Raw genomic sequence first — 12,841 nt, forward strand, 5'->3', positions numbered from 1 at the left:
AAGTCTCATAGCATCACTTCCATCATACTCTTAGTGAAACCAGTCACAAATCTGTGCAGAATCAAGCAGAGGCAAATGTGGACCTCATCTCTTGATGGGAGGAGTATCAGAGAGTCTTATTATTACCACACCAGGCAAATGTATCAACTTGGCTAGGCTACAGTCTCTCACTATTCAATCAAATACTAATCTGACACTCACCTTGCTGGCAATGAGGACACTATCACTTGAGATTGGTGCAGTACTGATAGTGCATGTCAGGCTATAGCAGCATAATTATTAAAACTGTCACTGGTGTTGAACTAGGATGGAATACTTATGGAAGGGAATGCACTTGTGGATGCTATATCTCAAGTACTTATGAGATTGGGGGAGATACCAATTTGAAGGGCTATGAAATTGAATTGCTATTACTGGGAGCTGTTGACAAGGAAAAGCTGAGAGGGTGGTTAATCACCAATTTAACGAAAAGTGTGACAATCAGGGGCTTCTTGAAGCCTGATGGCAAGATGTAAGAGCAGCGTAACTTCAGAAAAGGTTGAATTCTCAACACCAGAAAGTTTGCAATGCCAAGGTCAGGACCTGTTTGGAAAAGAGTAGAACCCTGAGACTCAGGATGGGGATGTTTGGATTAATGTAGGCAAACCCCTCAAAACACCAATCCTCCTAAATTCTCTGGGCCTGCAAAGTTTGCCGATTCCTACCTGGCTTGCTTGAATGGGATACAGACAGAGGCCTCTACTTTGCAATTAAACCTGTTCTCTCACAATCTACTCTTTCCTCCCCTCCTAATCACTACCAATAATTAGGGTCAAGTCACCACAGAACCAACAGGGACATCCCATCAGGGCACATACAACCAATGAATGCATACATAAGTGGAAAGCAAACCTCTCTCCTCCTTCTCCTTCTCCTCCTCTTCCTCTTCCTCCTCCTCCTCCTCCTCCTCCTCCTCCTCCTCCTCCTCTTCCCCCTCCCCTTCTTCTCTCTCACTCTAAAATCAATGAAAAATAGAACTATCCCTTGAAGTTTCCATAGACCCTAGACAATCTGTAGGAACCAGGAGAATATATGGGTCTGGATCCTGAGGACACTGGATCAAGGAGGGCAGAACATGTAGCTGAGTACTGGAGTTTATAGAAAAGGAGTGTACTCCTGTGATAAGAATTTAAACACTCTGGCAAGGATGCCAGGAGACGGTGCTAAGGTACTGCTAGGACTTTTGGAGGCTTGGAAAAATAGATGGCTCCACAATGAACAGAAATGCCAGAATTGTTTGGAAATGATGAAAAAAGGGTTGAAAGGCCCAGAGAAGTGAGCACCAAGAACAGGTAGAGTAAGTAAGGCTGGAAGACCTTCTGTTGAGGTACAGAGTGTGCTAGTGGAGGTGCACCAGTATCATTGAGAAGTTCAGTGGTGGCTGTCCTCTGCAGGCTGAGGCTGGCAGTATGGGATTTGTTACAGAATTGGGCTTCACTTACCTTCAGAAACAAGGCGAGCTTGATGAGCATAATGAGCAGTAAGATCAAAGTGGAAAGGGTAGGTGGGAGAGTGGAGGGAGAACTTGACCTTCAGAGAGCTATGGAGACAATGAATAGAACAAGGTGTCTGTACAGGCACAACATATAGGCAGGCAACATGGGTGGTGCACAATCTATACAACTAAATGAAACGGGACGGATGATCAAGAGGTTGAGGTTAATAAAATGTCACAGTCTTTTTTGCTCCATTTAGTCCTTAGTCAGTTTTCAGAACCATAACCTATTGATTGAAGAAGCCAAACTGTCAAAGGAAGGCCCCTGCAACACCACCTCAAGCATATATAATAATGATTTTCCAAAGGAACCTCTGACTACACTGGGAAAAGAGGAGTACCCACAAGTTGCAAGGCTATATTTAAGGACCTGAAGCATCATCATGACCTCTGTGCTGGAAGGGAGGAATGTGGGATCCAGGTAATAAGTCAAGTTCTGTCTCATGGCAGATCAACAGGGCTCACTGTCCCATCCAGTGGTAGTTTCCCAAGACCTTGAATGTACAATCAGAATAAATGTAGTTGTAGTTGGCAAGCCAAATTTGTTCCTCAGCCTGTTGGGTAAGAGCTATCAAAATGGGTAAGGCCAAGTGGAATGCTCTGAAACTGACTCCCAACCTCATCCCTGGTTGAGATGTAAATAATAAAAAAAAGAGCATCACATCCCAGAGGGAATAGTAGAGATTCATGCCTCTCTTTCTTTTTTAATATACATATATATTTTTATTGTTGACAATATTGCAGATGTCCCTCATTTCCCCCCAACGCACATATTTGCCCCCCTCTACCCAGCCTTTGACCCACCCAGGTCTTCACCCCACTATTGTCTTGGTCCATGAGCTATGCATATATGTGTATAAGTTCTTTGGTTAACCCCCCTCCCATCTGAGATCTGTCAGTCTGTTCCATGCATCCATGCCTCTGGACCTATTTTATTTGGCAATTTATTTTGTTCATTAGATTCCACATATAAGTGAGATCATATGATATTTGTCTTTCTCTGACTGGCTTATTTTACTTAGCAAAATACTTTCCAGATCCATCCATGCTGTTGCAAAGGTAAGAGATCCTTCTTTTATATAGTGGCATAGTATTCCATTGTGTAAATGTATCACAACTTTTTTTTAAGGTTATCAAGTTTATTTATTATTTTATTTTATCTTTTAAAAGTGTATTTATTTCATTCCATCACCATTTATCTCCTCTATGCTCTCTTCCACCCCACCTCCCTTACCCCCATGATTACCACTGTTGTCCATGTCTATGAGTGCTCTCTTTTTTTTTTCTTTTTTGCTCAATTCCTCCACCCTCTCCAGCACCCTCATTACCCAGCTGTCTGCCTGCTCTCTCTCTATGAGTCTGTCTCTATTTTGCTTGGTAGTTCAGTTTGTTCATTAAATTCCACATATGAGTAAAATCACATAATACTTATCTTTCTCTGACTGGCGTATTTAACTTAGCATAATGTTTTCCTGGTCCACCCATGCTGTTGCAGAGGGTAAGATTTTCTTCTATTTTACAGCAGAATGGTACTCCACTGTGTAAATGTATCACAGCTTTTTTATCCACTCATCTACTGATGGGCACTTGGGCTGTTTCCAGATCTTAGCAATTGTAAATAGTGCTGCTATGAACATGGGGGTACATATATTCTTTCTGATTGGTGTTTCAGGATTCTTAGGGTATATCCCTAGAAGTGGGATCACTGGGTCAAATGGCAGTTCAATTTTTTAAGTTATTGAGGAAACTCCATACTGTTTTTCGTAGTGGCTGCACTAGTCTGCATTCCCACCAGCAGTGTACTAGGGTCCCCTTTCCTCCACACCCTCGCCAGCACTTGTTGTTTGATGATTTGTTGATGGCTGCCATTCTGGCAGGTGTGAGGTGATACTTCATAGTCATTTTAATTTGCATCTCTCTGATGATTAGTGACGTTGAGCATTTTTTCATATGTCTCTTGGCTGTTTTTTTTTTTTTGGTAGGTGCCCCTAATGGGAACTGAACCCAGGACTCTCTGGTCCACAGGCTTCAACATTTCATATAATAATGGTTTGGTGGTGATGAACTCCTTTAGCTTTTCCTTCTCTGGGAGACTCTTTATATGACCATCGATTCTAAATGACAGCTTTGCAGGATAGAGTAATCTTGGTTATAGGTTCTTGCTTTTCATCACTCTGAAAATTTCTTACCACTCCCTTCTGGCCTGTAAAGTTTCTTTTGAAAGAAACTTCAGCTGACAGTCTTATGGGAACTCCCTTGTAGGTAACTGCTTTTCTCTTGCTGCTTTTAAGATTCTCTCTTTGTCTTGCATCTTTTGCATTTTGATGATGATATGTCTTGGTGTGGGCCTCTTGGGATTCATCTTGCATATAAATTCTGTGGTTAATCTCTCCCTCCCACACCCTCTTCTGGGGATTGTCAGTCTGTACCCCACTTCCACGTCTCTGGGACTACCCCATTCCTCAGACTGTTATGTTCATTATATTCCACAAATAAGTGAGATCATATGATACTTGTCTTTCTCTGTTTGGCTTGTTTCGCTTAGGATAATACTCTCCAGGTCCCTCCATGTCGTCTCAAAGGATAAGAGATCTTTCTTTCTTATGGCTGCATAGTACTCCATTATGTAGATGTACCACTGCTTTTTTATCCATTCGTCTACTGCTGGACATTTGGGCTGTTTCCAGATCTTAGCTATTGTAAATAGTGCTGCTATGAACATGGGGGTACATATATTCTTCCTGATTGGTGTTTCAGGCTTCTTAGGGTATATTCCTAGAAGTGAGATCACTGGGTCAAATGGCAATTCAATTTTTAATATTTTGAGGTAACACCATATTGTTTTCCATAGTGGCTGCACCAGTCTGCATTCGCACATGCAGTGTACTAGAGTCCCCTTTTCTCCACACCCTTGCCAACACTTGTTGTTTGATGATTTGTTGATGGCGGCCATTCTGACAGGTATGAGGTGATCCCTCATTGTTTAATTTGCATCTCTCTGATGATTAGTGATGTTGAGCATTTCTTCCTAAGTCTCTTAGCCATTTGTATGTCCTGTTTGGAGAGGTGTCTGTTTAGTTCCTCTGCCCATTTTTTAATTGGGTTGTCTTCCCTTTGTGGAGTTGTATGAGCACTCTCCAGACCGCAGGCCAACGCTCTAACCGCTGAGCAAAACTGGCCAGGGCTGAGCACTCTCTATATTCTGGAATCTAACCCCTTATATGATATATCATTGGCAATTATGCTCTCCCATACAGTGGGTTGCCTTACCATTTTGATGACTGTATCTTTTGCCGTGCAGAAGCTTTTGAGTTTGATATAGTCCCATGTATTCATTTTCTCCTTTGTTTCTGTTGCCTTAGGTGATGTATCAATGAAAATTCTGCTGCGTATGATGTCTGAAATTTTGTTGCCTACATTTTCTTCTATGATTTTCATGGATTCATGAGTCACATTTAAGTCTTTTATCCATTTTGAGTTTATTCTTGTGTATGGTGTAAGTTGATGGTCTACTTTCATTTTTTTGCATGTAGCTGTCCAATTTTCCCAACAACATTTATTAAAGAGGCTGTCTTTACTCCACTGTATGCTCTTGCCCCCTTTGTCAAATATTAATTGAGCATATTGCCTTGGGTCCATTTCTGGGTTCTCTGTTCTGTTCCATTGATCTATCTGCCTGTTCTTGTGCCAGTACCAGGCTGTTTTGATTACAGTGGCTTTGTAGTATAACCTGATATCTGGTAATGTGATGCCTCCAACTTTGTTCTTCTTTTTCAAGATTGCTGTGGCTATTAGGAGTCTTTTTTGGTTCCATATGACCGTTTGAAGTATTTGTTCTAGTTCTGTGAAATATGTCGTTGGTATTTTGATGGGGATTGCACTGAATCTATAGATTGCTTTGGGTAGTATGGACATTTTAATGATGTTACTTCTTCCAATCCATGAACAAGGTATGTGCTTCCACCTTTTTATATCTTCCTCTATTTCTTTTTTCAATGACCTGTAGTTTTCTGCAAATAGGTCCTTTATTTCTTTGGTTAAGTTTATACCTAGGTATCTTAATTTTTTAGCCGCGATGGTAAATGGGATTGTTTTTTCAGTTTTTCTTTCTGTGAGTTCATCATTGGTGTATAAGAATGCCATTGATTTCTTTTTTTTCTTTTTCTTTTTTTTTTATCCTCACCCGAGGACATTTTTCCGTTTTTTTGTTCAGGTAGAGTGGGAGGGAGAGAGAGGAACAGAGAGAGAGAGAGAAACATCGATGTGAAAGGAACACATCGAGTGGCTGCCACCCGCACAACCGACCAGGGCTGGGGACAAACTGCAACCGAGGCACGCGCCCTTAGCGGGAACCGAACCCAGGTCTCTCAGGACCGCAGGCCGACGCTCTAACCGCTGAGCCAAACCGGCCAGGGCGCCATTGATTTCTTGATGTTAATTTTGTATCCTGCTTCTTTGCCAAATTCATTTATTAAGTCTAGTAGATTTTTGATGGAGTCTTTGGGGTTTTCTATGTATAGTATCATGTCATCTGCGAATAATGAGAAGTACACTTCCTCCTTTCCAATTTGGATCCCTTTTATTTTTTCTTCCTGTCTGATTGCTGTGGCTAAGACTTCCAGTACTATGTTAAATAAGAGTGGTGAAAGTGGACATCCTTGTCTTGTTCCTGTTCTTAAGGGAAATGCTTTTAATTTTTGCCCATTGAGTATGATGTTGGCTGTAGATCAGCCTCTTTTGTTTAGGACTCCTGAAGGCCCTCTTCCCATCCTAGCTTGTCTCCTGGGTAAGGAGGGGTATAGGCTGCAAGGGTCCAGAAACATGCTTCGATACTCCATCTTATGAACCATCCTGGGATGGTTCAACAATCCTGGGGCCTGCAGGGCACCATTGTGCACAACAGGTGGAGCCTCCAACTGAAGCACCACGAGGAAGTGGCTGGAGCTAGGGCTAGGTCTCTCAGTGAAAATCTCAGCGCTGCTAGGACATGACCCTCACCTCAGCCACCTGAAGGCTGGTTGTAGGTTTTTCTGCGATGCCTTTCAAAATCTGTTTTCTCCACCACAACCTTGTCTCCCTTCTGGTCCTATAATTATCCCTTCCATTGTTTAAGGAGGTGTGAGGCGCCTTCGTTGCTGCAATGGTGGGTCCAGGGGCACCCTGGGTGAGGAAAAGTGGGGAGTCCCATGAAAGTTTGGTTGTGGCCACCAAAGCCCTTCTGGCTTTTCATTCTGGCTTCATACTGGTCTTTCTTTTCTGAACTGGCTGCTGACCATTCAAACTGTACCAAGCTTCTTAATGCTCCAGATTCTGCAAAATTTCCAGGGAAACTTTGCCATCTCCATCCTCAAAGTCTTGATCCAAAGTTGCTCTGTCCATCAGTAGGGATGCCTGGATATGTCTCCTGGACAGGACCTGGGGGCAAAGAGCAGAAGGCCTATGCAGCTGAAAGTCACCCAGACTAAAGAGGGATTGTCTTTACATGGGATGTGTATGCGAGGAATTTAGGGATTTTTTTTTTTTTGAGGCCTTAGTGAAGTGGGAGGGGCTCCCTTAGGCCAAGACCCATCTCACCACTCACAGGGCAGGTCTGAGCTGGCAGTGAAGATGTCCACAGTGCCTGAATTCCTTCCTGTTCCAATAAAAGTGGACTGGGTTTTCCTCCCTTTCTCATCTTGTGAGTCTCTGGCCTAGCCATTACCCTCTCTGGGCCTCCTTGGGAAAAGTCGGACCTCTTGAGAAGACTCTGGTTCAAAGACCTGATGGTTCAAAGAGCTGAGGCAGCCTGCCAAGGATAGCTGCAGATGATTGGGTCTGTGTGGCCCTGGTCTGGAGTGGCTGCCTGGTGGAAATGGAGGCTGCCACAGGAGAGGCCACACTTCCAAAAAAGGCAGAGAGAACTGAAATGCTTCAGCACCAAGGTCTGGACAGCGCTCTCCATGCTGGCTGGAGGCACCCTAAAAGCAAGTGTCCTCTGCTGGACCAGAGCTGTATAGTCTGGGAGGCAAGGTGGAGATGTCGCTGGGGCTGTCTCCTCTGTCGGCACTTGGCCCTGGTGTGCTGACCGGACAGAGACCCAGGGGAGACAGTTGAAGAGGTGGATGAGTTTTGACGCTGGCAGAGCCGTCCTAGGACAGCATGCCAGATCTGGACCCTTGGGTGAATCCATTCCTGTGCAAAGAAAAGAGCTGCCCCCACCTACACTCCAGCCCTTCCCTTCCATTGCTTAAGTGTAACAGGGTGTTAAAATGGAAGTTTCGCCTAAGAATTGAAGACAATAAATATCAAATACCTAAAATGTGAGGCAGACCACCATACAGAATTGGGGAAAAAAAGGAGTGGCTTGTCACATAGTTCAAACCTAGTAAAAGAGGCTTGTTAAAGCCTCCTGGGGAGCTTAATATGTGTCCCCTGGAATTTGGGGACTCAGTAGCCTGATGGATATTTTTGCTGAATAAACCTTGGAATCAAGAGATAGTCTGACTAGCTGTTTATGGTTAAGTGGAAAGAAGGTGTATGCATACCTTTGAAGTGCAAATTTGGGGGTAAAAGGTGCATGAATTCTTCCCATGGTTTATATATGATCCATGTGCATGGGGTCCTCTTAGGTGCTATCCACAGGGCTGCCTGAAGGGCGAATCAGATCTCCTAGAAGATAATCCTAGATGTTGTTAAATAAAAACAATCAGCTGAAATAAAAATATGTACCAGGGCTAAGTGAAATTCAGGAGAGGACCCTCAGCACTGAGTCTTTCAAAATTCCACAAAAGTCCCAGAGAGTAGGGTCCCTGCTGATGACACTCCTCACCATGTAGACTTTCCCGTGCCTTTGCATATTCTCTCTTGAGCTGTGCTCTGAGGGGTCAGAGACACAGTCAGCAAGCTGTGGGGGAAGAGCTAGAAGAGTGCCAGACCAGGGTGAAAGGAGCCCCTGTGTGTTTTCCAGAGACCTGACTATTACACAGGATAAATGTAATCACAGCCTGGGTAGCATTTCTTATCACAAAGTGACCAGAAAAGTCATGGAATTGTACCTTATTCTCTTCACCTCCCTTAACTCCGTCATCCATGAGAAGGCAAATTAGCAATCTGAATACATTTTTAAGGGATGACAGGAAACAATGTCCCTTTATGATCCCATCCCATGGCTGTACATGTTTAGAATCCTCTCTGAAACAGACCCTGGGTCCTCTTGCTCCCAATTCAAATCCCCTGGACATGAAATGCAGTTGGTTTGGCATCTGTCAGGAGAGCATCTCTCTGGCCAGAGAATCAGGTCATGTGTCCCAGCACCTACCTGCATGGAGCCAAGAAAGCACCCTCAATGGGAGGTCTGTGGGCCAACAAAATACACCAAATACATCTGTGGCAAGGCTCTGCTGTCTTTAAATGTTGCTTTCCTGCTCTGACTGGTTTGGCTCAGTGGTTAGAGTGTCGGCCTGTGGTCCAGGGAGACCCAGGTTCGGTTCCCGCTAAGGGCATGTACCTCGGTTGTCACGTCGATGTTTCTCTCTCTCTCTCTTCCTCTCTCTCCCTCCCACTCTACCTGAACAAAAGATGGAAAAATGTCCTCGAGTGAGGACAACAACAACAACAAAATGTTGCTTTTCTTAAAATAAAGCAATACAACCAGTTTAATGTAGAGCAGGAAAGCACAAAAGATTAATAGACCAGAATAATCTGTAGGAATTAAAAAAATTAAAAAACATATCGGATGCATTGCTGCAGGTGGAATAAACCTCTGACATTATATGTAGGGCAATTTTTCCATTTTTTCTTTCTCTTCATCCCTACTTTTTGTTTCTAATAAGTGATACTTTGCCCACAAAAAAATACTCTTGCCTTAGTCTTTCTAAAAATGCATGTTAACTTTGTTTTCTCAGTGTTGGGAGAACAAGTGTTTATTCATCTGAAATAAATTAGCTGAGAGTTAAAACTGGTGACTGAAAATCTGATTTCATAATAAAAGGATATTTTAATGGTAAAATGTTATCTGACTGGTAGACCTTATAAAATTTGATTTATGAATATATGAAAAGAGAATTTTACCAAATTGCAAAAGAAATTTGAAGGACATCATTAAAACTTCAAAATTAATAAAGTTTGCATAGAACTAATTTTTAGGCTATGATATCTACAAAATAATTATTTGAATATAAAATTCTTGAAAGGTGGAAGAATCTAAGGCATTCCAGAGTATTGTTTGACATTCAATTAAAATGTTAATAACAGGAGATTTAAGTGAATAGGGACATGTTTTTTTTTTGCCCTAGTCATGGAAGCAAAACCCATTTAAGATATTCAAGTTAAAACTCATGCTGAAGTGTGGGATTGCTAGTGTTTGGTACCAATTTTGTGCTGTTCATTTCTCTAGTTCACTATAGGACAGAACCACACAGGAGAGGGGGAGAAATGTCACTGCAACGAACCCCCAGGGACAGCCTCCTGCACACTAAAAATAGGATAGTTGAGCTCTCAACCTGCCCCCCAGCTACTGAACTGAGAAGGGATTTGACCTCCACCAGTGAACAGAAAGCAGGACCCAGCATTAGCCACATTTCCGGTCTGTTGCCTCACATTGAGTCTAAACAGATTTTAGGAAACCAGTAAGGGTAATTTTAGAGCATGAATAAGAGACTAAAGCAAACTGTTGTTGTTTTGTTATTCTGCAGAACTAGGAAAATATAATAGTTCCTGATAGAAGAAAAACATACCACTGAAAATAATGGAAGGGTACAGAATTAAAACTTTTTGTTCATTTTTATTAATACAGAAGATACTAACAGAAAGTTATATTTTAATATAATCAAGATTACAAATAAACTTACTAACCAATAAACAAATAATATTCACTTGACTCTCCTCTTGGTTGAATGATTTCCCATTTGGTAATCCAGTTATTTTTTGCCAATTTATTTATTTTTTATTTATTTTTATCCTCAGCCGAGGAAATCTTTGCATTTATCTTCAGATAGAGTGGGAAGGAGAGAGGGAGGAAGAGAGAGAGAGAAACATCAATGTGAGAGAGACACATGGAGTGGCTGCCACCCTCACGACCCCAGCCGGGGACGAACTGCAACTGAGGTATGTGCCTCTCTGGTCCGCAGGCTGATGCTCTAACTGCTGAGCACACCATCCAGAGCTACCAATTTATTTATTTATTTATATATTTTTTTACCAATTTATTTTTAAACTACCTTATTATTTCAATGAAATTTCTTAGCTTTTACTTATTAAATAATTCCTTCAATTGAAAAACTTCATACATAAACATCCTTCCTACAAGTTAATGCACTCTTCAGTGCCTTCTATTAAACCTAGTTGTATTCTAATGCAATATGATTCTTTGAAAATTGAATATTACTAATATTTCCAAAAGATAAACATCAAGCCCATAGAAAGAAAAGTTTCTTCTCTCCCCATGCTTTACAAAGGCCAATGAATGCTCTACATTCTTCATATTTACCAACAGAAATCCCTTACAGCTCAAATGGCGGGAAACAAGGAGAAACTGAAACCATTAATGAACTTATAAAATAGAGCAAACTCCAAATATGTTTTAAGATTCTGTCTTCGCCATAGATGAGAAGTGCTGGAAGGCCTCTTCAACTTTTTTTAGCAGCACCTTTGGTCCTCCAATTAGAAAAGGGTATGCAGGATAGCAGTCCTCCTTAAACAGCACAAATGCCACTGGGAAAGATGGGCAGAAACCCTCTTCCCCTGTGACGTAGCCCAAAAGATCAACTTCCATGTGTAAGAGGGCCAGTTATCAGAACAAATAACATTTCGAAGGTCTGACAAAAGAAAGACTATTTTTAGACAAAAAATACCCTATGCACTCAGAAAGTTTAGGATAATCATACATTGAGTACCTCATGCAAGTAATAGTCTACCAGTTAAAAGTCATTATAAACTACAAGTTCTTTTAACTGAGTTTCACATTATATAAAACTTAAGAAATGTGTCACATTTCTAATATTAACCATTACATTATATTTTGTTTTTTACAAAACATATATTAATCAAAATTGGTACATTACCCAGACCTTTTGATTAATGAGGAAGGCAGAGGGAGAGATAGAAACATTGATGAGAGAGAATATTGATTGGCCGCCTCCTGCATGCCCCCCACTGGGGATCGGGCCCACAACCTGGGCATGTGCCCTGACAGGGAATCGAACTGGTGACCTCATGGTGCATGGGTGACACTCAACCACTGAGCCACACTGGCTGGGCCCAGATCTTTTAATTTAAAATATAACTTAAAGAAATCATTACAAACTTTAAATAAACAGGCATTCTATACAAACATATAGGTAAAAAAAAAAAAAAAGCAATTTCAATGTGATTAAGTCCTCTGATTAAGACATAGATTTTCATGCATGTGAAAAAAATAAGTTTACAACCAAGTTCCAAAATAAGTTTACAACCAAGTGAGCAAATACAGCATTTATTCAAGAAGGAATGTTAAAATTATTAGTGAATAGACAATAAAACAGCTTCAACCACATATATTATAATTGATCATGTACATACTAAAAGCTCTCCAGAATTTAATTAGGAAATTTAAAGAACTTTAAAATATGTCTCAGGGGGGTTCTAAGGTGGCTGCAGGTAGGCAGGAGCTATACTCACCTGCTCTCAGCGCCAAAACAGATTTACAGCTTACAGAGCAATCAACTTAAATAATCAACGGAAGGCTGACTGAACTGAAATATAACCAAGGATTTACAAAAGTTACATAGAGACTGGTAAAAAGGCAGAGATGTGGAAAAGGCTGGCCCCTGTACCCACTTGCTGTGACTGTGCAGCCAGAGGGATATTTTGGCTGAAAAACTCCCTCCCCCCAGGATCCTGGGGGATCCCAAACCCAGAGCAGCAGAGATGGGAAGAGGAACTCAAATGGTGAAATCATTGGGGATTCAGTCCACTTGGGAGAGAAGGGAGCCTGCTAGGGACCCAGATGCCACCTTCCCTGGGTCTAGCACTCCTGTTGTTACAGCACCAGCCTGGGGAGCACACTGCCAGGTCCTCCAACTACTGGCAACACCACTCTGCTGAGCTAGGGTCCTGCAGAGGAGTCTGCTGGCTGCACCCAGCAGGGACCTTTGGAGAGTTTTTTTTCTGGAGAAGCTCTTGGCGGAGACTAAGACAGTGATTGAACTGAGTAGCTCTGAAAAGGGGACCATTCTTCCCCACCTTGAGTGCATAGCCATCCATCTCCCCCCCTCTCCTCACCATTAAATCACTTGGCCTGCCCTTCTACAACCTGTGGTCCCACCCTGCTGAGAGTTCAGTCCCCAGGGG

Source organism: Molossus molossus, unplaced genomic scaffold (assembly GCF_014108415.1).
Source record: "Molossus molossus isolate mMolMol1 unplaced genomic scaffold, mMolMol1.p scaffold_m16_p_27, whole genome shotgun sequence".
In the NCBI taxonomy this organism is placed as follows: domain Eukaryota; kingdom Metazoa; phylum Chordata; class Mammalia; order Chiroptera; family Molossidae; genus Molossus; species Molossus molossus.